This window comes from Emydura macquarii, unplaced genomic scaffold (assembly GCF_026122565.2).
Source record: "Emydura macquarii macquarii isolate MOO-44397 ecotype Brisbane River unplaced genomic scaffold, CSIRO-AGI_Emac_v2 contig_2988, whole genome shotgun sequence".
Lineage (NCBI taxonomy): Eukaryota > Metazoa > Chordata > Testudines > Chelidae > Emydura > Emydura macquarii.
The window spans coordinates 976,872-1,003,688 of NW_027133125.1; positions in this window are offsets into that span (position 1 = coordinate 976,872).

Sequence of the window (26,817 nt, forward strand, 5' to 3'; positions counted from 1 at the left end):
CTTTGCAAGTTCCTGGCTGACAATAAAATTATTCAGCCTCCCACACAGGTGAGGACTGAGCATCTCAGACAGAAGGAGGAACAATGTGCATCCTTTCTCCCCAAATTAGACATGACACAATACAATCGGGTGCAAAACCTTTCAGTGCAAACTTGATGCCATGGATTTGCCAGATGCTGAAATCGAACAGCTCATTGAAATTTCCTGTGACTGATTCTTGTAAGGAATGTAGGCCCAACTTTCTCTCCCAGAGTTCCTTTTAACTGGCAAGAATGAATATCCTGCACTCTTAACCTGCACCTTGAAACTGATGGTGCCATTCCTGAGCATGAACGTGTGAAGCTGGATTCAGTGCACTTGTATCTATCAAATCTCGGTATCAATCTGCCATTGATGTCACATCTGAGATTAGATGTGCAATTTCTACCACATCGCCAGACTTCATGAAGCCAAAAAGTCACACTAGAGAGTATGAAATAGCATACTTAGTGTGTAAATTCCTTGGATTCCTTGCCCACTATGATGCTTTGTTGTTGTCTGGGGTCACAGGAAACAGTAAATCTCAAAACGGAGTCATGCAGGCAAAAGGTTTGGGAACCCTTGTATAGATTTACTTAATGGGGAGAGAATTTCTCCCTTAGTGCTTTGGGGAAGTTTGGATCTGGATCCAGATTTGAATATCATGGCTTGGGCCCATATCTAAGACAGACCAACAGATTGAATTTCCTGGCATGTGTTTGTTCTCTTTCTAAGTTAACATACCTTTGATCCTTAATTCACCTTGGGCGTCTTTATTTTTAGAAACAGCCCAAAATGAAGAAATGATGGAGTCTGAGCTTTAACAGGCTTTGTCATTTTGCATTGCAATGTTACTTAGGTCTCAGGATTTATATTATCTGTGAATATCACCTCGAAGTCTGAAATTCTAAATACTATATAGCAAGAGAAGTGGCTGTAATATTGTTTGTCTTTGCTTTGCTATAGCATGCAAATGTTTTTGAGATGTCAGAAGCAACTCAAACAATACACCAAATCCTAATCAACAGAAGTCATCATGGTTATTTTTTATTGCTCACTACATCAGCTTATTTTCATAACAAACTTTTACTTTCTGTGGGAACAGATGCATTTGTGACTATTTGCACCGAAATATCCAAACATTACAGTAAAGCAGCAATTTACAGTTGGCTGACTGTGTCTCGCCTTTAGTATACAATTAGTGAACAATGAAGAACTCATTATCTTCTTATTTCATTACAGTCAAGGAAACAATTAAAATTGGTGTTTGGGAAAAAAAGAAAAAAAAGGAAAAACAAACAAACATCTTGGCTTTTTAGAAACCACAAAGCATCTGCCACTGTGTCAACAGCACTTCTGTGAAACTCCTCTGAAGGAATTTGCCATGACATTGCTTTGACTTTCATGCTGGGAGGGCGTGGAGCAATGTTAAGGGATTTACAGACTGAGACCCTGACCTACCAGGAGTTCTACACAGCTACAATAGTCTTCTGCCTGCAGAAGTGGTTCTTACAGGATCAGGGCCTGAGGCCCCAATTCATCAACACACTGTAGCAAGTGCTTAACTTTAAGCATAGGCTGAAATCCCAATTAAGTCAATGGGGTTTAGCCACATGTTTAGCACTTAAGCATATGGTTAATGTTTTCCTGTTGCAGATGCTGCACGAGCTTTTGTTTGAGTTGTCATCTTTTCCTGGGGGCAAATTCTATCTTCAAGTCTATTAGTTAGACACAGGAACACATAGTCCTAGGAAATGCCGTGTTGGAAGAGACTAGTGCCTGTCTGTCTAGTTCTAAACCCTATCTCTAATAAGTACCAGATATTTTGGAGGAAGGTGCGGGAGTGTGTTCATAATGGCTAAATCAACTGCCCATAGAAGACATTCTTAACATCTATCTACTTATCTACCACCCACCACCCATCGAGATACAACTATTCATGTACTACATTAAACATATAAGTATCTGAACACCAAGTCCAAAGTATCTACAAAAAATAATCTTTCTTTCTTTCTTTCTTTCCTCCAAAGCAGTTAGTGCTTGACTTATGCCACAAAGTATGTGTGTGTCTCTTATGTTTTCTGTGCTATCTAAGGTAACTGTGGATATTTTCATTAACCACATGAATGTCTAATCCTTTTTTGACTCCCGCCAAACTGTTGGACTCTGTGTTTTCTTGCTGCAGTCAGTTGCAGAGTTAAATTATGTGGCATGTAAAAAAGGGTTTTGATGGGTTTGAAATATTCTACTTCGCAGTTTTATTGACTGACCTCTTGTTCTTGCATTATGAAAAAAGGTAACTAGGAGAATCCAATTTCCCATCTGTATACCACTCATGATTGTATAGAAATCTGTCATGTGCCCTTTTATTTGTCTGCTTTCTGAGTGCTCCAGTCCTCATCCTTTCAATCTCTCCTCCTATGGAAGTCATGCCTCTAGTAGTTTTCATTGTCAGTATCTGGACCCATTCTATTTTTGTTCTTTTGATTTTGAAATAGGGCAACCAGAACTGAACACCCTACTTGAGATCAAGCCACACTATTGATTTATATAATGACACTGCAATATTTTCAGTTTTATATTCTCTCCCATGCTTTACACATCCTAACATTTGGTTATAGCCAATTTAGAAACCAGCAATATTTACAAGTATTCTTTCCAATGTGCATTTGTCAACCTTGAATTTTGTCTGCTGGGCTGCGAATTCACGTAGCTTTGGTATATCTCTTGGATTTCCTTGCTGTTTTTTTGTCTAGTCTTGTCTAACCTCAATAATGTTGCATTATCTGCAAATTTTGTCCTCTCTCTGGCCACCCATAAATAATATATGAAACAATGCTAGTCTGAGAGCCCGATCCAGCAAAACAATTACTTAAGTTGACTTCATTGGCACCATTCATGCTTAAAGTAGAACACATGCTTGAGTGCTTGGCTGGATGAAGGTCCCAGTCAAGATCCGGAGGGTACTACTTTCTTGCTTTTTACAATGTTGACATTATTCCCACTCTTTGTTTTCTGCTCCTAGCCATTTTCAAATCCATGAAAGAACTTTATCTCTTTCCACATGACCTAGCATGTTGAAGGATTTTGTCAAAGGCTCTTAGAAAGGCCAAGTACATTGTCAATCAGTTATCTCTATCCACTATTGACAGACACAAATAATTCTAGTAGGCTGGAGATACCTGACTTTCCTTTGCTGAATTCATGTTCATTTTCCTCTCATGTCATGTTTTATAAACTCTACTCTAATTTGTGTTTCAACTATTTTATTTAATACTGAAATGAAGCTCACTTTCTCTAATTCCCAAGTTCACCTCAAAAACACTTTTTAAAGATAGGTACAATACCTGTGACCTTCCGAAACAGTTACTAATTTTGATGAGAGATTGAATTATGCAACTCAATCAATTCACTCTTAAAGTCCTTCAGGACTTTTGGATGCATATCATCTGGTTTCTTGCTTGTTGTTCTTCACTTTATCATCATCTTCTCTTTTGAAGCTGTGACAGACTGACAATATCCTAGACAAGACTGATGGAATTAAGATAAACTTTATTGAATTAAGTGAAACCTTATTGAATTAGGTTTAATACCTTTGGGGTCCATTGTATTAAAAATGCAATTGTGTATATGTTATTGTGGAATTGTATGTAACTTCCCTCGTAGGAGGGGACTGGAATATAATGCCTCTATCAGCCTTTTGAAGCCATCCCCTGGAGAGGTGCGCATATACTTGTTAAATCTGAATTCTCCAGGACCCACCAGACAAAGAAAGGATTTTTAGATATATAGCCTGGTTATAAACTGGCTCAGGTCCTTCTTCCTGATCCAGTAAACGGGCAGAACCCCTGCTCCACTGAAAGCGCCAGTCCCTAGGGAAAGATTGGAAGGACGGGGCTTACTGATGCCCCATAAGACACTGTGCCTGTTCTGAGCTCGAAGCTGTGATGAACTTGAAATCACAAACCTTCATGTTAAGGTAATTTCTATAAGTTTATTGGCATGCATGTAAGTTTCTTTTTAATATGTTTTCTCTGAAGTGCTTTTACCTCAAGACTAAAATAGACTTTCATGGGAAGTGCTGTCTGTTACCTTATGACTGAGAGCAATAACTCTGGTGTTAGTCTCTAAAGAGAAAGCAAGCAAGCCTGCTGGAGCAACTGGTTTCTGCTGTGAAAAACACACTGAAGGTAGGGAACTATTCAGCCTGGAGATACCCGTGTTAGAAGAGAGTGAGATGTGTGTCTTCACCCAAGATAGGTGATGGCCTGGGGAGCTGCAAGCCCAAGGATGGGCGTCCTTGATGGATTATTGAGGGGAAATACAGGTGCAGTTGCCCTGAACTCTGACAGAAACACTGTCTCAATTTTATTACCTGAAAACAGTGTTTCTGAGGTGGATATCTCACCAGTATCCTCTCTGGCAAATACTGATACAAATACATCACTTGATTGTCCTTATCCTCCTTATCTGCCCCCATTACTTCCTGATAGTCCAAACTAGGGAATTAGCACTCCTGAATTCTGTTTTAGGTCCTGGATTTGCTATGTGACCTTTGGCAAATTGCTTAATTTGTATGTGTTTTGTTTTCCTAATATATGAAGTAAAGTTATAATGTCTCAAGGTGGTGGTGGGTTTGCAAAGCCCTAAAAGATCCTCAGATGAGAGAAGCTAGACAGATATTTTGGATTTGGATATTTGGATTATAGGGGCCATGCCTATATTGAAGGGACAGCAGTAGGAAGTAGCCCAGGGCAGTGGATGTAGACTCTCTGCTGGGAGGTCCCCGTATTCAGGGATTGACTCACACAGGGCTCTGGGCTGGGACCCGGTGCAGTGGGAAGGCCCGGGTCCCCCTACCCCACTGCCTTAGAGACTGAGTCAGCAACTCGACCAGGGAAGCAGGGGGCCAGAATTCAAGCATTCCAACCACAAGGCTGCCCAGCTCTTCAAGCATCCTGCTAAATAATAGTCCCTCAATCTTGGAAGAGGGAAAGTGTTGCAAATTATGGGGCTGGATGGCGTCAAAGACAAACCGGGTACGTCTACACTGCACCTGAAAGTGTGCCTCCCACCCTGACTAGATGGACTCATGCTAGCTCCACTCAAGGTATCATGCAGAAACTAGCTGTGTGGATGCTTCTGCCCAGGTGACAGCACAGGCTAGGCACCCAAGCTTGAAACCAAGGGATCGGGTGGGCTTGGACTCAAAGCTGCTGCTCATGCCACAACATCCACTGCTATTTTGAATGCACTAGCTCCCCTAACGCTAACATGAGCCTTTCTGCTCCGTCCGGGAGGCACGCTCCCCAGTGTGGTGTAGACAAAGCCGTACTTATTTCTCTCTACAAACTGCAAACCACATGCTGCTGTTAAGACAGCAAGCGGAAGTGCTTGCAGCATCCGCTGTTGAAAACTGTACTGTTCAGTGCGGTTTGGAAAGTGGGATTTCCATTCTCCGGGAAATTCTGATATTTTGAAATTTGTTTTCATCCCAAAAATGGATGAAAAAAGGTAGAATAGCACCAGTTTTTTTTCCTGGAACGGGTTGATTCAGAAAGGTCAAAAATGGTTTATCAAAATGAAACCTTTCAGTCTGAAAAGTCAACATTTCAAAAAGTGGGTTTGAAAGGTTTCATTTCAGAGTTTCATTTCACAGTGTAACAAGCGGAGTGTCCCAGGGGTCGGTTCTGGGGCCGGTTTTGTTCAACATCTTTATTAATGATCTGGAGGATGGGGTAGATTGCACCCTCAGCAAGTTTGCGGACGACACTAAGCTGGGGGGAGTGGTAGATACCCTGGAAGGTAGGGATAGGATACAGAAGGACCTAAACAAACTGGAGGATTGGGCCAAAAGAAATCTAATGAGGTTCAACAAAGAAAAGTGCAGAGTCCTCCACTTAGGAAGGAAGAATGCCATGCACAGCTATAGACTGGGGACCGACGAGCTGAGCAGCAGCTCTGCAGAAAAGGACCTGGGGGTAACAGTGGATAAAAAGCTGGATATGAGTCAGCAGTGTGCCCTGGTTGTCAAGAAGGCTAATGGAATATTGGGCTGCATTAGGAGGGGCATTGCCAGCAAGTCGCGGGAAGTGATTATTCCCCTCTATTCGGCATTGGTGAGGCCGCATTTAGAATATTGTGTCCAGTTTTGGGCCCCCCACTACAAAAAGGATGTGGACAAGTTGGAGAGAGTCCAGCGGAGGGCAACAAAAATGATTAGGGGCTGGAGCACAGGACTTATGAGGAGAGGCTAAGGGAACTGGGCTTGTTTAGTCCGCAAAAGAGAAGAACGAGGGGGGATTTGATAGCGGCCTTTAACTACCTGAAAGGGGGTTCTAGGGAGGATGGGGCTAGGCTGTTCTCGGTGGTGGCAGATGACAGAACAAGGAGCAACGGTCTCAAGTTGCAGGGGGGAGGTCTAGGTTGGACATTAGGAAAAGTTTTTCCCTAGGAGGGTGGTGAAGCACTGGAATGGGTTACCTAGGGAGGTGGTGGAATCTCCATCCTTAGAGGTTTTTAAGCTGAGGCTTGACAAAGCCCTGGCAGGGATGATATAGCAGAGGTTAGTCCTGCTTTGAGCAGGGGGTTGGACTAGATGACCTCCTGAGGTCCCTTCCAACTCTAATATTCTATGATTCTATGATTGTGTGTCATGTTTCCCCATTTTAAAAAAACCCTGACATTTTTTTCCCTATGAAAAATATCAATTTCCAAAAGATCTCCATATTTTGTATAACATTAATAAAATTAAAATTAAAATTGATTAAATTAATCCAGCTCTAGTACTGATAAAGCAGCTTCTAGTTTTGTGAGAATCTATACCCGGAAGTCAGAAAAGATGATTCAACACTATCTGCTTATAATAGGATCTGACTGGGATCCTTCTACCAATTATATGTTATATGCTGCATTCTTAAGGGTGTCTCTCCCCTTCCTCCATAGCTGATTTAAAATTCCACAACAGAAGAAGCTAGATGGAATAATCAGAATAATTAATAACAATACTAATAGTAATTTTGTTTGTATAGCACCTCACGACTTTCACACTGGGCTGTGTATAACGGAATACAAACAAAAATGAGATATGAAAAACATTTTTTTTAAATGTGCACTTTTAAAATTAAAACAAATGAGACTGTCCGATTTAATTAAAAAACAAAACACACTGGAAGGGGATGGCTAGCGTAGCTAATTAGTAGGCCAACTGTGGTTATTCTGAAATCACTTTTTGGAAAAAACAATGCTTTCAGGTGGGGTTTTTTAGAAGTAGGAGGCTGTAAGTTCATGCAAACTGAAACCTGTATAAAGCTCACTGTGAAGGTGTCAAATGTGAGTCAAGGCCAATTCTGCTCAGGGCTTTTAAAAAAAAAAAAAACCCCAGTGCCAAGTCTAAGTCACTTTGTTGAGCTTCAAGGCACAACATTGGCAGTTTGAGTTAAACACTGACGCCCTTAGTTTTCTTAAAATCCTACAGGGCTTTGGCCATGGCTTTCATTTGAGACTTACACTTTGAGCCCGGTACTGACAGGTATGTCTGCTCATGTGCCACAAAGTGGCTAAGGTTTCCCTTGTGACATAGGAAGCTGATGAGCTTCATGATGTATGAAGGTAAGAGAGCCTTTTCTGTGGTCGGCCCAGGAGTGTAAAACTCTTTGTCCCAAGAAATCTGTACTGTTTTGTCCCTCCCTGCTTTTAAAAACCACATTTAAGCTGTTTTATTTCCCAAAATGTTTAAAAGGCCCGCTCTTGGTTCTGTTCTGTTCTATCTTAATAGTGAGGGTAATTTGTTCCAGTGTTAATTACCAAGGGTCGTGGTGGACTCTCCATCGCTGGCAATTTTTGAATCCAGATTGGATTTTTATTTAATTTAATTTAAAGATATGCTCTAGTTCCAAAGGAATTATCTGCGGGAAGTTTTCTGCCCTGTGCTATACAGGAGGTCAGACTAGATGATCGCCATAGGCCCTTCCAGCTTTGGAATCTGAGTCCATTCTATCTAGATTCTTCATACAGAGCTCCATTTTGCAGGGTTCAGAATTGATCTGTTTTCCATTTTTCACAATAGTTTCTGCCACATTTTCATTGAGATGATTTTGGATTTTTCTTTTTCAAAGTCCTCTTTGAAATGATTAATTTTTATCTACTGAAGATCACCTTTTTGGGCATGGTTTTGATTTGTTTTTAAAATATCTACCGATGTCTCAGAAGCTTTTCTGAAAAATAGAGACCACAGAAGTTTTTGACTCCTACTGACTTCATTGGGAGGAGGAGGAAGGGGGAAGGATTTTTCAGCACTTATGGGTCGAGGTGGCCATGTGGCCTACTGGGCAGAACACAGGGCTGGGCTTCAGGAGCCAAGGGCTCTATACTTGGCTCAACCACTGGCCTGCTGGGGACTTTGGACAAAAATTACTTCTCCCCTGTGTGCCTCAGTTTCCTCATTTGTGAAATGGGAATAAGGGGAAAAAACCTCCTTAGTAAAGCAGTTTGAGATCTCCCGATGGAAAATAATATATAAAAACTGCTTGTTCTTCTTTCTTGTTCATATATTGGCATTGAAAAGAGGTGGTTTTGAAATTCCAAAGAAAAAGTTGGACCAAAATTTCATCCCTGTTTTTTTTTTTAAACCAAAACTAGAGCTGGTCACATGTTTTTGTTGTTTGTTTTTCATTTACAAAATGCCGATGTTTGAAAAAGGAAGGCCAACCACTTTTGAAAACAAATTCACAGTCCCCCCACACTTCTCTGGACCAGTCTAGATTCTATTCATTTTGAACTAATTTGTCATATTTGACTTTGAATTTTTCATGCACGTAGAGTTTGACGGCAGGCACGTTGTGCTCCCTGTGTAATATAAATACAATAATTACACATAATTATGACTCAAGACTTGACATCAAAGTGTCTGCTATGGTGAAAAGCTAGAGACAGGTTAATAAACTCCCCACTGGGGACCATGAATAAAATAACGCTGATCCACAATGTAAAAGGATGGTCTTGTTGCAAAGACACTGGACTGGCATTCGGGAAATGTGGGTTCAAGGTGCTCAGCACTATGGTGATGAGTACTGTGTAGGAACCTGAATAGAGTAGCATGCCTGGCTTTTTCATAGTGTCACCTTGGGCACGTCGCTTAGGGAATGTCTACACTGGACACTAAACCCGGGTCTGTGGGACCTGGGCTTGTTGATTTAGTGTTTCCAAGCCTGTGCTTGAGCATCCACACTGCATTGGAAACCTCAGTTTGAAATTGCTGGACCAGGTCTCGTAACCATGGGAATGCATCCATACTGCACTACGCACACCTACTGACTCAGAGCTGTGTCTTGAACTGTGTCCACACTGCAAAATGACAATTTGGACCAAGTCACAGTAAGACTTGGGCTTGGACCCACCTCCTACTAGGGTCCTAGGACCTGGGTCCTTGCTGACCTGAGTCAGACTGATTTGTGTGTAGACAAAAGCGGAGGATTTGTCTCAAACCAGAGTCAGAGCCTGGGCTTAGTGTGCAGTGTAGACATACCTTTAGGGTAAAACTTTCAAAAGTGAATTAAGTACTTAGAAGCCTTACTGGAAGTCAATGAGTCTTAGGCTCCTAAATCATCTTGGTGCTTTTGTAAATTTTACACTTCATCTCTCTGTGCCTTCGGTCCCATATTGTAAAATGGGGACAATAGAACTACCTTTGCATTGTTGCCAATTCTTGTGATTTTTGCCGTGTCTCACAATCATATGTGCTGTTATCCTCAAAGCCCCACCTCCTGGAGTCACGTGCTGAAATGCAAATCCCATAGCTCGCTTTCATGGTCGCAATGAAAAGCTTGAAAACATGAGCATTAAAGGTTCAAAAAGCAAGGGCAAATAAAAAGAGCCCCACATGTATTATTTTAAAAAGCACATGGGTTTTGAATGCCTGGTGTTGACAATACCGTCTGCCTGTCTATTTCATTTGTGAGCGCTTTGTAGTGAGTAGTGTCAGTGTCTTACAATGTGGTCATGCCAGGTGCTGTTTGGCGGGGACCTGATCTCGGTTGGGGCCACCCAGAGCTATTGTAGTTGTACTTTAACACACTGGGGCCAAGACACTCAGTGTAACACGGTCCATGTCACCACCTTGGCGCCTGGTGCTGGTTATCTGGGGAATCAGATCTCAGCCAGGCAGACGCCCCTCTCTGAGGTGTCTCGTGCTCAGTCCAATCCATGCTCCCCCTTCCGGGGGATTCTGCAGTCCCAGTTCTAGCCACTTCTTGCTGTGGCCACTGCGTTCCTGCCACAAGTCCTATGGCAATCGGGGGTGCGGAGGGGACCCCGGCCCACCCACTACTCCGGGTCCCGGCCCAGGGACCCCATGTATGTGACAGGCTCCCATGGCAGCTTTCCACTGCGCCTGCCATGCAACTCCTCCGTCAATGTCCCTGAGCCACTTCCCAGCATCCCCAGTACCTTCTCTGACCTTTCTTCAGGGTCTTTGATGCGTCTGAGTCCCAGCAGCCAGCCACTGCTCTGTCCAAGGTGATGACCAAGGTCCTCCTCTTCAAGCTCCTGGGAGGCACTCTCCTTGCTGTCTTCTGCAGCTCCCTTATATACTGGCCTCCTGGGCCCTGACTGGCTGACACACAGACCCTTCTTATTGACTACATCTAGTGCAGCCTTTCCAAGGGCCCTCTTAACCCTTTCCTGGCCAGTGAGGGGTAGGCGCCCTGTCACACTCAAGTTAATTAATTCAAACCTTCCTTTGAACCAAAAGCATTTTTTTTTTTTTGCGATTAACAACTGCTATTAAAGCAGTGACAGTGATGGATTTCTCCTACAATTCTCCAACTACCCCCTTACATTCTATCATATATTTGTACAGCCAAATTACATATTAATTAGCTTTTTCTCCAGTCAGGATTAATCATTATACATCCCTCAGTTAAAACCAAATACACACAATATTCACCATTTCACTGGTTAATTGCTATTATTCAGACCTAAACCATATATGGTGACCACACTATCTATTGGCTACTTTGTTAATGGGTGTTTTCCTCAATGGTACTTCCCTGTTAATCTAAATATCCCTGTTCTTGTGGTCGATGCAATTATTTAGCAAGCAACTTGCACAAACTTTTAGCGTGGGTACATTTTGCAGTTTAAACAGGAAGGTAGAAACGTTCCATCCTGGAACTAAACAAGTCAATTTAACGATGCTTATCAAACCTTTGCATAGCACTTTCATCTTCAACAGTCTCATGACCATTGCTGTTCATACATAATCCATATATTCCATCTTTCCGACAGAATACAGTTAATTAATGAATAACAACTGGAAATGAATTTGGCTCTCTCATCTTACTTCCTGGGAGATGTTTTTTATCATACACAAGTATGATAAATTGTTGTTTATTTTTATTATCATACATCTAGGAGCCCTGCTAGGCACTGTACAAACACAACTAAAAGACAGCTCCTGCCCCAAAGAGATTACTATCTAAATACAAGATGAGAAACAATAGATGGATACAGACAGACTGACAGATGATAAAAAGGCAACACAACTGACATTACCAGCTCCCAGGTGGCCCAGCATTAGAGTAACAAGGACTGAGATGCATTGTCAGAACTGTGTTTGGAGAAGCATCTGTAGCAGTTTCCCATTTTGCACCTGACTCAAATCCCATAGATGCCAGAGGAAAAACTCCTGTTGATTTCACTGGATTTTGAATCACACACTCTGTGACTTGATATGCACTGGTTTATTAGTCCCTTACTTTCATGGATATCTAATATTTTGCATGCAAGTCACAACCACAAGAAATAAACAACTTTAAAAGAAAAAGAAAGGGTACAACATCGCAAATGGGCTCCATAAAGTGACCCATGCACATTTTAGATTAATGCAAAGGAAAGTTAGTTCATTTGTTGCAACAAACGTGTGTGATGACTCAATGTCATTGCATTCACTTACCCTTGAAATTAAGTATTAAATATTATTATTTGTACTCTAAGTGGGATTTTGATGATATAAAGTACTCTTTTTAAAAATAATGCTAGGGGCATCTTTGTCTGAACCTCATCTTTAGCCACTTGCCGTTTAAAAAAAATTGCCTTTGGCTTCTGCAAAATGTACGATCAGAATAATAGGTCTCTGCTAATTATTCCATTCTTTGATACCTTTGATGGTGAATTGAGATGGAACAGAAGCAGCAGCTTTTTTATTGCTGTTTAAAGTGGCTGCATAGTCAGACAAGCCATGCCTTGACTCTAAATAAACTGGCATTTCAAAACAAGCAAGCAAACAGAGAAACAAACAAACAAAAAACTCCTATGCCACGCTGGCGCCTACTGAAATCAACTGGCGTATTTTGCCTGTGACTTCAATGGGAGAAGTTCAGAACCCCTGTTAACAGTTGCATAAAGTTCAACAAGCCATTTTCAACGTTAGTGGGGATTGCCTGCCCTTCCCACCCCTCCAGAAATTCAAAGCATAAGAAATGCATGAAAACTGAGACTAGCATAGTTACATTGTGCGAATAATCCAGCCATTGATTTACACAGGAGATGTAGAAAGTGTTTTGTAAATATGTAGCTCTAAAACTTGCCCTTTTGGCACATCCTTCTGATGTGATTCTATGCCATCTTACAGGAAGCATGGGGGATATTGTGCTTCAGAGGGGCCAAATTCCTCCTGGTTGCTAGGTTACACCTCTTTAAGGGATGTAGCAAATTCCCCCCATGTGGCCAGGCAGCTGAGCTGGTGGTCAAATGGAGCAGGGGAGCTATGGGTCTGCCCCACGCTCTGTCCCATTTTGCCCCAGTGGGGAACAGACTGCAGGCAGGGACTGCAACTCTGCCTGGCACTAGCACAAATCACGTAAGGAACGGACTCCTTGTTCCCTCCTTTCTCTCCACTGGCCACCTGTGGCAGAGCTCCCCTAAGGGGAGTTCTGCAGGCTCCCTCTGCAGCATTTCCAGCCTGCACTTTGAACAAACCAAGGATTTTCCTCCCCCATCTGCACAGCATCCGTCTCTCTTTCACAGTCTGCACTTGTTCAAAGTCAGGGAAAGTTCTGTTTGTGGCAAGAGTACCGAATATGCAACAGAGAGCAACACAGTGGATAAAAGAACCACAGTACAAACCAGACACGTGGCCTTTATTTATTTTTCAGGGACAATAATTTTCCTTGACAAAAACAGGGTTATTTTTATTTACCTTTTTAAAATTTAAACGTGGATGTAATGCTTGCACATGGTTCCTGCTTTTTAACTCAGGACTCCAGGCAACCATTTCCACCCAAGCATGCCAACGTATCCTGACCCTAACATGGAAGCACCTCTTCCTGCCATGGGGGCATAACTGTATTTCCATGGTTTGTTCAAAACCCGACCTTCCTGTTGAGATTGGTGATAAGTGTGTCAGTTGTGTTCGTGGTTTTGTGAACTGGTGTGAGACCAGTAAGTCTGACATTCTACATAGGTCACCGAACAGCCATCAGATGGCAGGAATCTTCTATAGGTCGGCTATGGGAACCAAAAAGTGAAAGATTGTGGGCCCAGATCCTTGACTGGTGTAAATCAGTGCATCTCCACTGATGTCAAGGGTTAAACAAGACTAGCCACAAACAGTTGCATCCTGTGTACACAGCAATGTGCAGTCATGTTAGTTAACAAGTGTTAAAACAGGACAACAAAAGTCAAGTGTGGACATAGGCCAGCCTATGTACTTGTTTATGCCTCAACTTACAAAACCCATGCCGAAATTCAATGCTATTTACACTCTTCTTTTGTTTTGACTTGTTAAACATCCTCTTCTGACCAAAAGAAAAAGAAAAGGGAAATGAAGGAGATAATAAATACTGTGGTGGGAGATCTTGCATTTTTCTTTTGGTAATAATACAGATTTGGGTTTTGTCTGTAGCACTTTAGCTCTAGTGGGTAAGCGGATATTGCTAATCGCTGCTGTGATCTGAACTGTGGGCTGTGAGTGCAGGCAAAGACAGGGAAAGAAAAGAAACCCACAATCCAGCACTAAGGGAAACAGGGGCTGCAGATGCAATTCTGTTATTTATCAAAAGTGTAAGTGTGCAAGTAGATATACAGCAAAACATTGACACCTACTCAGCTATAAATCCAGAGTTACAATGGTACATACTTTATTTGCAATAATAGTTAATTTTCCCGCCTTATATATTCTGACTATTCCAGTGTATCCTATCCTAGACAAACAGGTCACTTCTTATTTAATTGGAACCTGAATCTTTACCCTGAACAAGTTTCTTTTTATGGTTCAAAAAGGTTCAGAAAAATATTATTTTTTCTCCCACATCTCTATATTTCTGGGTTCCAGGCAGATCTGTAAGTGAAAGCAGCAAATACCAGAAATCCCATGAAAAACTCAGAACTTGCAACATTTCAGAGCATTATTGTATGCGCCCAAGAACTTCAAATAAGCATTCACTTCATGAAAACTATATTAGGCTCACCTAGGCCTACTTGAAAGTAAGGAGCTGTTTCTGATCATTTTAACTTACAAACTTTAATTCCAAACATTCAGAACTTCAGCATTTTGATTTCCAATGGCTACTTTTTGTGGGAGGAGGGGAGTTGTACACAATGACAGTACAAGGCTCAAGATAATCTAGCTGTTTAAACTGATGTATAAGAGTAATATCGCACAGAAATGCTTCTTGTCAGCTGTGAGGCAGCTTATTTTAGAAGCTAACAACATCACTAGCAATGTTTGCTCCCGTTGCCTAAAACTCTCTGCCTAAGCCTCTCTTCCTTGCCTCTAGCAGAATCTTATTCTTAGGTGTAGCTGCTGATTATAAATTATACTGACACGGAGAAACAAAACACTACATGGGGACATAATGTTAGGTTGTTACTCACCCGCAGTAAGAACAGGACTTTAAAGACGTGTAGTTTAAAAGCCATGGATTGAGAATCTGCTGTATTGCATCAATATGCCAGTACGGAAAGAAATCCAGAAAAACCATCACAGCCCTGAACCTCCCAACCAGCCACTGAGTGACATAGGCCCTTAAAATTCGACCAATAAAATGTGGAACATTAGAATTTCGTTGCTCATTGCACCATGATGGACAGATTGCATAATTTTTCACTATAATTATGTTATAAAGGATGTACTCAGTGACTGCTTTTCTCTAGGGGGGCAGATAGGAGCAGGGACCCTGGAGGACTGCAGGAAGATCTTCTCATCTTCCTCCATCCGCACTAGCTACAGGAACTTCTTCCTGTCTTACAATACACAACCAGGGTAGGTGCTTCTTCCACAGTCCAGGGAGCCTGAAAAGACTCCAATGCAGAACAGAGCTCACAATGTGATACTTCTGGGGGCTCTGCAGAGCATGCCTGCCAAATCCAAAATGGCTGTTTTGACTAACACACTATTTCTGCCACCTTTCTTCCCAGAAGCCACACAGCTCAGCTGTCTCCAGCTCTGCCACTGATTGGCTTTGCAACCTTGGGTATGTTGTTTCATCTCTCAGTACCTATGTTTCCCATCCCAGTCTGCTTAATTTAGATTGTAAATGCTTCAGGGCAGGGACTACCTCTCGCTATGCGTATATCCGTGGCCTAGGAAAATGGGACGCTGATCATGCTTAGAGCATCTAGGCTGTATTTGAATGCATAGCATAATAATAACAAAATTGCCATTTGGTTTAATTCATGTTTCAAGCAAAGTGTTTAGCCCCAAATCTTTTGGGGTTCCAGTCTCTTTCTTGGGAAGAGGCATGGCCAATTCTAATAGTACCACAATTTCTCATTCTCCTGATAGAGGCGAACTGAAGTCAAGGTCCCTTTAAACAAAATTGTCTGTCTCCAAACTCTACCCTGTTCTTACTGTGTTTTCAGCTGCTGCTGCTCTGTGCTTCAATGCTGACTCATGCCAGGCTGTGCCTGCTCCATAACATGAAGTGACAGGAGCTGCATGACAATTTCACTTGGAAAAAAAACCTGACAAAATTATTGTTGCACCAAAGTCAGATTGAAAAAACTGCTGCTCTTCTGAGACAGGGGAGAGATATAGGCATTGCATTTCCCAGGTCAGATATTTAAAACGCAAGCTTGCCATTAACCCATGGACAACAGGACTTGCAACATCTGGGCATTAGCTCCTGCCTTTTAAAGGGGCTTCTGGAGATTTAATTGCATCTGTAAAGGAGAGGACGGGTGGTCTGGTGGGTAAGACATTGGATTGGGAGATCTAGCTTCTCATCCTTGTTTTTGACCAGACTGTGGGAACCTTGGGCAAGTCACTTAATTAAGGGCTTAATGGTCAAAAAGACGTGGGTTCCTACCTTCTGTTTTGGCTCTGAAATTCCATTGATTTCAAAGGAATGTGGACACTTAACTCCTTTTGAGCGTTTGACCCTTAATCTCATTGGGTCTCTATTCCCCATGTCTCTAGTTCTGTGTTTCTGCAGTATCTAGCAAAGCATATGTTACTGGTTCTCAGTGAAACTGTCATGTAAGTAAATAATTGGATGCCAAAGAATATTATTTTAATAGTTAAAAAGTCAAGCATTTGAAAGCTAGGAAATGCCAGAATTAGGGTGGCTTGTGCAAACGTAAATCAGCCCCCCTTATGTGTATGATGTTTAATTACATGATTACATGTTATATTTTCACAGGTCCCTTACCTCAGTCAGTTCACAGGATGGATGGTGCTCAGCGAACTGTTGAATGTTTTTATCCTCGTCATTGCATTAGTGGCCCCTGCCTTGTTTACAACACACCATCCAAAGCCTGTCAAGAATACAGAATTATGCATTTCCTCATACGCTTTCCTACGGCCCTCCTCACCGTTTAAGCCAAGTGCCTCACAAACATCAATTAATTTATCTCCATCAGGTCCCTCTTAAGGCAGTGTTTACCAAACTTTTGAAAACTAGGCCCCCTTTCAGGAAAATGAAACCAATCTCTCCTTCCTCTGCAGTTCTGTTGTTAAAGGTCTACACATTCTAGTCCATACATCGCCCCCACAACTAGTCCTTCACATCCTCCCCAACCCATGGCTTTGGGCTATGCTAGTGTTATCAGTCGTCACTTGCTACTTCCTCTCCTTTCTCCCATGCTTTGATGAGCAGTGAAATGGTTCACAGTGTTGACAGTTAAGCATCATCATTGACATCTAAGTTAGCCTCCATTTAAATGGATGGGGCAATTCATACCATGGAACTATTGTTTCAGGCTCTCTGCAAACTCACTAAATGTCAGGGACATTGACATCCCGATCTCCCATTCTCCCCTAGGGGTACGCACCCACACTTCAGAAACACAGCTTCAAAGTGGCTCATATTGAGTACCCAAAAAATTAGTCATCTATGATTGCTTTTGAAAATTATGGCTCATATATTTATATATAGGCTCTCTCTCACACACACACAAAAGCCAGACACTCACCTATGTGAGCTCATAGTGTAAGGGGTTCTTTTACCCTCTGATAGGGTGTTTTCCCCACACATGCTCCAAAAGAGTTCATGTGGGCCTGAGAGGCCATTTAACATGCTGGGCTGCACCTGGAGGGACAACCAGGCAGTGGCCTAACTGAGGATGAAATCTAACTGGGGAGGGGCTTGGAAAGGCCTATAAAACAGAGGAAGTTGAGAGCAGAAGAGGGGGAATTCAGGGAGAGTCTGTAGTCACTGTCTGAGACTAAAAAGAGTAGAGCGACCAGGAGGGTCAAGGAGGAAGCCCCTGGAGGAGAGGAAGCCCTGGGAGCCTTTCCTAAATAGACAATTCTGACAGGAAGTCAAGAAAGAGACAAAGCAGGCATTGGGAGTCAAGCATAGAGGTAAGGCCTGATAAAAGGGCATCATCCAGCCTTCCAGGGAAAGAGCCAAGGAGATGTTGAGTGGAGGAACAGCAAGGGGAATTTAGGAGGCAAGAAAAGCCTAGGGAGATTGTGGGGGGTGAAGAGAGAGGCTGAGTAGGAAGAATCACATGAAGGAAGTAGCAAGGAGTTGGATGAAGCAATTCTTGGCTGCTGGTTGTAAGTTCCCTGGATTGAAGCCCGATGCTGTGTGAGGGCCTGGGTTCCCCTACCAGCCACCAGAGAAGGTGGTGTGAAGCTCCTGAGAAGGAGATAAGCATGACAGAAAGTCCTGAGAGAAAGATGTGAGGACCAAAGGGCCAAGAGTTGATACTGAAGACCTGATAGAAGGTCTTGTACTTTGGTTTGTTGAACTTTCTGTTACCCCTGAAGGTGGTGTGTGGATTTGAATCATGACCTGGCTAAAGGGCCAAGTCATGGGAAGAGGTGGATGACTGGAGGAACACAGCAGCTGTCGGAAGGAGGCTACAGATAGGGAGAGATCTGTTATACCATGCCTGGCCCCAAGGAGGTGTTCCAGCAATGCCTCCCCCCCTTCACACACCCTTAATACATAGCATAGCCTGCCCTATAACAATTCAAATCCTCCTTGGGGAGCAAAAACTCTAAACATTGATTTTAATAACAATAAAAAAGGAAGTGTGAATTTAGAGTAGCTGAGATAACCCCTGAAAATCAGCCAACAAGTAATTTGGAAGATTCTCCACTCCTGATCCTGCATCTCTTATAGAGCAGAGTGAACAAGAATTGACCAATAGGCTTGGATAAAATAAGAGAGAGAAAAGATTTTGGATGAGAATACAAAAAAGATAGGGTGGGAGTGGAGGAGGTTGGGTGCAGGAAGGCTGTTTCTGAGGGAAGGAGATGGTAAATGATAGGAGGCAGTGGCTGGGGCGGGCAGGGCAGAGAGAGAGAGAGAGAGAAGGCCATGGGATTGGCTAGAGCAAATCCATAGAGGTTAACTCGTCCCCAAGCAACTCCAACTGCTGCCAGTTCTGTTCTGGATCCAGTTCAGAGGGATGCAGAGAGAATAGTAGGGAGGAAGGACGAATTTGTGGTTCACAGGCCATTGGGAGGCAGGAAGTCAAGGTTCTGTTCTGCCACAGATGCCAGGTGTGACCACGTGTGCATCACCTCACTCTCCCCATCTGTAAAATGGACACCATGAGGTGAAAACTCTTTCACGGGGCTAATGCCTTTGGTTTCTTATTGGAGATGGTGTTCTAGAAAAGATGGGGGTGAAGAGTTCTCAGTAAATACTGTGGGGACGGTCTTGCCTCACAGGAGGCTGCCTACCCTGGGTGGAATATTGTGCAGGTTGTGTTGTGTTGCCAGCATCCCAGGGGCATTTGCGGTTTAATTTAAGCCTAGGGAGAGGGGTGTGGTTCAGAGCCCAAGAGCCAGCCCAAGCAATAACGATCATGCACTGTCTATCCCGCCGTTTTAGAACACTAGCGTGTGCACCGCTAGCCCGAGTCCGTCAGCCTGGGCTGAGAGGCTCACTGCTGCTTACGGTGATAGCGGTCTATAAAATGACGACTGGTGTGGAGGAAGCAAACAAGGAAGTGTTATTCACCCCTTCACATAACACAAGGACACAACACGTAACGCAAGAACCCCATGGAATTAATAGGCAGCAGGTTTAAAACAAACGTATCATGTCCTTCTTCACACAACGCACAGCCAGCCTATGGTACGTGTTGCCAGGGGACGTGGTGAAGACCAAAGCTATAACGGGGTTCAGAAGAGAATTAGATACATGCAGGGAGGGTAGGTCCACCAATGACTATTAGCCAAGATAGACGAGGATGCAACCCTATGCTCTGGCTGTCCCTAAGCATTTGACTGCCAGATGCTGGGACTGGATGACAAGGGATGGATCACTTGGTAATTGCCCTGTGTTCTGTTCATTACCTTTGAAGTATCTGGCATTGGCTACAGTTGGAAGACAGGACAATGGGCTAGATGGACAATTGGTCTGACCCGTAAGGCCATTCTTATGTTCTTCCAAAATGCTATGTAGACATAACCTGAAAGGAACCAGACTTGAGTCTATCTGACTCACCGTCTCCCTGTCATGAGATCAGTCTCTTACACAGTTCTAGAATAATAATTCCCTTTAATTTCTTTTCACTGTATTCCTTTGCTTCTCTTTATGCATCCCAAAATTGTTCCAGTTTTTTATTACTGCTGTTAGAGTTTGTACTAAAGGGTTTTTTATTTTTATTCTTTTTCCAACAGCACAGAGAAATCCCTAAGGCAAAAGAAGGGGGGAGGAAAGGAGAAAAGGGACGAAAGAAATTCATTTCATAAACATTTGCAAAGTACTTACAAACTGCATACAGGAATGCATTTCAGAGCACACATTTTTTAAATCCCTTTAAGAGCCAACACAGCTGTGACAGAGGGAGCCAGATTCTATCCTGATGCCTGCTTCCTCAGAGATATTAACTAAGTTTTCATTGTTCAACATTTATCAATGGCAAAGAAAGAGCCCAGCTTGACTTTCAGACGACACATTGAAGGTTGCAGGACTCACAGTAAGAAAACCACGGTTTTACTAGTCAACTGAGCAGGCTTGGTCTGCAATCATGGATACATAACGAATGTGGATCCTCAGACTGCCATTGTTTCAGATTCACTTTTCACAGCAGAAGCACCCTTTGGGCCAGGTGGTATACATCGTTGTGGATCCACTGAAATCAGTGGAGTTATGTTGATTTACACCAGATGCTGATCTGGTCCTCTAAAGTAAGCCTTCATGGTCAGGGCTAAGGCCTCATTTAGTTTAGCCTTCTACTCCTTGGGCCTTCTTCCTTCCTGTCTGGGGTTCTTTACTCTGCCCAATCTATCAGCTCCCCTTGTCTCCTTCTACTCTCATCCTGTGGAACACCTTTTGCTGACCTGATTGCTCTGCCTCCACCTCTCCCCTCTTCTCAATACGCCCTTCTTCCATGACACCTGTGATATAAACAGCTACCTGAACTTCCCTTATTCAACTCACTGCATTCCCTGTATCTTCTCAGCCCCTCCCTTATCTTCTCCATTGCTAAGTGTCGGCACAATTTTTATGGGAAGATGTTAAGAGGTTGTATAATCTTCCCCTGCCTCCTCTGCATCTATTTCATTTCTTGCATATGCTTTTTTCTTACCCTTGATTACTCTTTGCACTCCCTTGATCATCCATTTGCTTCTTTCTACTTCCTCCAAACATATTTATTGCTAGATAGCTCACACAGTCCTTTGGGCATACCGTAATTTACCTAGGAATGCTTTCCATTTCTCCTCTCTCCTTTATCTTCATTGCTTCATTCCATTGATTTTCATCTAACACTTCTATATCTTCAAAATGGTCGCTGGCTGAAATTCAGTGTCCATTTTTTTAATCCTTTTTATGGCCACTGTTACTTACACTATACAGTCTTTCTTTTCTTGACGTCTTCAGTCTGTGTTACACTAAACTAAATCAAGGATTGCTTCCTTCCTAGTTCTCTTCTTTTCTTAAATACTATTCCTTGTAGGAAAACAGTCATGTGCTCCACCTACAAACTCTTTATTCTACTTATTTTTTACTAGGGCTGGTTGAAAAATTTTCCATCAAACCTTGATTTATTTTTTAATATGGAAAATTGGGGGGAGGGGTGGATCAAACATTTTTGCAGAATGTGTCGGTTACTAGAAAATTGTTGGTATTTTGTCAGAAAAGCTATTTTGACAAAATTTTGAACTTTTCTACTGAACTTTCAAGAACAAATATTTTTGTTTCTTTGTTTTGATCGTATTTTTCAATGGGAAAAAAAATCCATTTTCTGACCAGCTCTACTCCTAACCCTTAAAGGGTCTTTCTTTATAGACACCTAGTAGAAATCCTCTGTCCCTATGGTTGAGCTACGTAATTTAGCTTGCGTATCTCTCATCAACTTACTTATGTTCCGTTACTGCTGCGTCTCCACTACACTGCATCAATGGGAGACACCCTTCAGTCAATGCAGCCTTACTCTTTCCATGGGGATTTATTTCATTGACCAGAGAGCACTTCTGGGATCGATTTGAGCAGGTCTTCCCTGATCCATGCAGCCCCGACAGTGTAGACATATCCTTAGTTGCAATATAAGAAAAGATATCAGACACATATGGGCACAGGCAGATATGGGCACAACGCTGAATTCAGTAGAACTGCACCCATTTACATCAGCTAAGAATGTTGCCTGGTGTGGCTAGAACCCAGGGCTGGTCTACACTGGGAACTTACAACAGCATAGCTATGCCTCACAGGGATGTGAAAATCCACACCCCTGGGAGATGTAGCTAGGCCAACCTAACCCCTGGTAGAGACAGTGCTAGGTTGATGGAAGAATTCTTCAGTCCACCTAGCTACCACCTCTCTGGGAGGTGGATTAATTACAGCAAAAGGAGAAGCTCTCCCATCGTGGTAGTGAGTGTCTACAATGAAGCTCTTCAGCAATACAGTTGCAGTGACACATACTGTGTTTGAAATGTAGACATACCTGCAGTTTCAATATGAATGGACTTTGATCAACATCTGTTTCAATCGATGTAGTCTGGGGTTCACGGGGACCTGATTCTCTGCTCCTTTAACACCAGTTTTACATTGGTGTGAATCATTGACTTCAGTGGCGTTATTTCTGCTTTACCCAGCCACAAACAAGAGGAGAATTGGCCCCAGTATGGCGAAGATGAAACTCAAACTGAAACGTACGTGGTTTATGAAGCTCCATGCAGTCCATATGAGTTTGGTTCTCCAGATCCAAAAGAACTACCATGTGACCAGAAGAACTGCAAGTTTTGTTGCATCGCTACCAAGCTTCGTCTTTGTACATTCATGCCCACTTTAAACCAACAACTCCTTTTTGAAATCCTGTGAAAGGTTTATGGGACACAAAGTTTTGTGCAGAATTCAATTGGCTTCATATTCGTATCTGAACTTGAAACCAGATGAGATGCATAGGATACTGTGGTTTAACACAGCTCTAAACACTACACATCGAACTGTCCTTCCATTGACTAAAATAGAGTTACTCTGTGATATTTTATAAGATCTTGTCCATATCATGATTGACAAGGTAACCATTTCAGCCCCAGGATTTTCTGAGATTTTTCTCATATTACACTAACGCTTGTGAGCCCTAGTGACATCAGGTTCCCATTGTGTTAGATCCTGTAACAGCACATTACAAGAGGCAGTCCTTGCCCGTTAAGCTTGTGATCCGAATGGACAAAAGGTTGGAGGGGAAACAAAAGCACAGAGATACAAAGTGACATGCCCAAAGTCACACAGCGGTTGAGGGGCAGAGTCTGCTGTAGAAATTAGGTCTCCAGTCTATCCAGGAGGCTATGCTGCCTTGCATAACAACAACCTTGCTGTATCCGTATGCCATATGCTAACCATTTTACAGCTTCTTCTTCTTTCTCCCATGGTTGATCTATAGGCATGTCTTAGTTGAATTTTCCCTGTGTGCTAGTTTCTGTGCAGTCTTTCACTTTAGCTGTATTTTCTCTCTGCCAACTTCCGTATAGAATCTCATTGTAGCTGTTTCTCATTGCTTCTCCCTCTCTTAGCTCATGTATAGATCGACTCTCGTAAGGATATTATTGATTCATTATGAGCCAGAACTGCCCAGGGTGTAGCTCTCAACTACTCAAAGTCCATATGTATGACTTAGGCCTCTAAAATAGGCATGACAGATCCAGAGCAAGGTACATGGCAAAAAGAACCAAGGGAGTGATGTGGGTTTTATCTACATATATTTTGTTTAATTAGAGATGGGACCCAACTAAATTGCTTGTTCCCAGTGCATGGAAGCTTTTGTTTCCTTTGATAGGGGATCTGGCTATTGCAGTTCAGATTCATCTGTAATTTTAGTATTTATACAGTTTTCCATGGCCTCCGTTCTGAAGGATGATGCTGAGAGCCTGAGACCCAGATAATGTAGATTCCTATTGCCAGCAATCATGGAGGTCAAAACCTTTACTGCAGCAAAAAAATGATTGTTAGTTCTTGTCTAACCCTCTCTCCGTAAGAAGTCAGAATAGCCCCCTCTTATGGGGTAACCTGTAATCATACAATCTGCCCCATCTCAGAGATAGTAGCACCTACCCATGATGCCTCGGGAACATAGCAGAGACCAAACTGTGACTCCGAGATGCCTCCTTCAGGATTTGTTTCCCCCTTGCTGCACTGGGGTGTGTGTGTTTGTGATGAAGTGGAGATATTCTTCAGGTTTTCTCCGAGTGCTGCGTGTGCGCATCAGTTTCCCCACACGTTACTCATGTATTTCGGTGATGGGACCTGGGTGTGTGATCATTTCAGAGAGCGTGAAAGGGTGGATGGACCTTCCCCGGCCACACGTACGCAGACCTACTCAGGAACCCCTGCCCTGGCCCAACCAGTTGCAACAGGTTGTAGCAGGTGGACACCAAGAGGAGTGGCCACCTTGCCTGGGAAGAAGACAAAGGACTAGCAAAGGGACGGCTATGTGGAGGAGGGGGGGTGATGGGCTAGCTGGAAGAAGAGCCAGTGCCCCGTAGGAGGTTGGCAGGGAGCAGAGCCCAAGGATAGGCTCTCAGATGGTCGTTGCTCTAATTCCTAATTAAGCTGCTAGCAAGGTCTGTCTACGCTGTGATTCTGAGATCTAATAAACACTTCTGATGCCCACCCCGGCTGTGAATCACTCTGACTGCAAGGCGGGGTGCATGGCCCGTTGGGGGCGTGGAAGAACTCCCCAGGGTCCCATCCAGGTGGTCCCACAGGGGGAGTTTGGGTGGAGCAGGGGTGCTGGACCCTCTGAGGCCAGAGTCAGGAGGTGGCTGCACTGGCGTGTGGAAATCCGAGGGCAGACTCTGAAGCACTAGAGTCCTGACTGGCTGTGTCCCGAATGGTTCCAGAGCATGGTTCCTAGGGGACTCCGTCAGGATGTAACAGCAGTGGGGAAGCGGCCCAAGGCCCGGCCCACTCCTTGTCTCTGCCGAGATGTGTCGGAGAGAGAGCAGCTGCTGTACCCCCTCACGCTGCTACGTGAGAGGGGAGGAAAGGGGCTCCATATGTTCCCTTATGCCAGTATGTGGGTCTGCGGAAGGGTCACTCCTGGCCCTCAGGATGTCCCACCATTTCCTGCAAAACACTTTGAGATCCGTGACTGGAAGTTTCTAAAGACTCCTTCCAGCACGTGAGAGCAACCAGAGGCCCTTCCAGGGCTAGTTTAAGCGTCAAACCCATCACAATGACTCAGATCCACACAATACCTTCCCCTTCTTGTTATATTTTTTCCTGTACAAAGAAAGAGACATTCAGTCTAAAACGATATTCATTTTCGATTAAGGGAAAGAAGAGCAAGAAAGAACAAAAGTAAAGTCTCTGTGTGAAAGCCCAGTCAAAGAGGAGGTCACAGGGACTAGTGGATCGAGCATAAGGCTGGAAACCAAGCGGACACAACATCTAATCCCAGTTCTGCCATCGATTCATTCTATGATCTTGATCAAGTCACTTAACCTCTTGTGCCAGTTTCCTCATCTGCTAAACAATAATAGCACAGTAGTTTCCTACATCACAGGGAAGCTAAGACGACTTATTAGGTAATGTTTGTAAAGTTCTTTGAAAGTATGAAGCATTATATAATAATAAGGAAGAAAGGTGATCCAGTGGTTAGGGTGCTTGGTTGGCACTTGGGAAATCTGGACTCAGTTCTGTGCTCTGCTACAGACTTCCTTGTCTGATCTTGGGCAAATCACTTAGCATCTCTGTTCAGATTCCCATCTGTAAAATGGGGAGAACGGCCCCTCCCTGTCTCACAGGGGTGTTGTGAGGATGAGTATGTTAAAGGTTGTGAGGTGTTCAGATATTGCAGTAATGGGGGACCAGATAAATGCCATAGATAGACACTTTGAATTTCCGTACCACCTTCCATCCAGGGATCTCAAGCCACTTTGCAAATGATTATGAAGATGGCCTAAGTGTTATGCAGCTGTCCAAATCCTGACATTCTTATTTAGTCAAAACTCCCATTTCAGGTAGGGCCAGAGAAAAGGCTTCAGAGTTTGGACAACAGAGAGTGAACTGCCTGGAAATTCAGAGATTTTCCCACAGTAATGCAAGTTGCTAAAATTGCATGTAACTGTCAGGACATAGCCGGAGGATGGATTTTTGGTTTTGTTTTTCTGTGTGTGTGTGTGTGTGTGTACGCACACATGTACAGCTGGAAAAAAGACCCAGAGGAGTAGACAGTAGATTAAGCAAAATGTGGCACTTCAAACAGTATTTCTCCACCTCATTGATTCTCCATTTCCTTCAAATCCCATTTAAAAAAAAATATTTTTCTCCTTTGCCCATGCCTCTTAATTTCTTGAAAGAGGTGCTGGCGCTCAAGCAATTTTTTTACATTCATAACTGATGCAGCAAGCCCAGAGGTGTCGGGGCTCTGAACTGCCAGGCCTAGAGGTGCCAGGGCTCAGCCCTAGTACAAATTAAGCACTGCTCATAACTGTATTGATGCTTTAGCACATTGATCCTACACTGTCTTCAGAGGACTCTTGCCTTCAGATTATCATAGATTACTCATTGTCCTGTGTGATCTAAGGACATTCTTCCCTGATGTATGTATCCTACAGTAGCCAACTCCCATTTTCAATGTCCTGTGCTCCCTCCAAGTTCAGTGGAGGGTGTCAATTGGGAGATGTATGTATGTATGTATGTATGTATCCTACAGTACATACAGGATGTATGTATGTATCCTACAGTAGCCAACTCCCATTTTCAATGTCCTGTGCTCCCTCCAAGTTCAGTGGAGGGTGTCAATTGGGAGATCCACAGTTTGTTTGTTTTTTGGGGGGTGCGGGGGTTGTGTCTGATGAATTTGTTATTAATTTTCATCAAAAACAAGCAATTAAAATGCAAAAAGGGAAATGAGTTACAGCTTGTGTATGTAACCAAACACTGCACA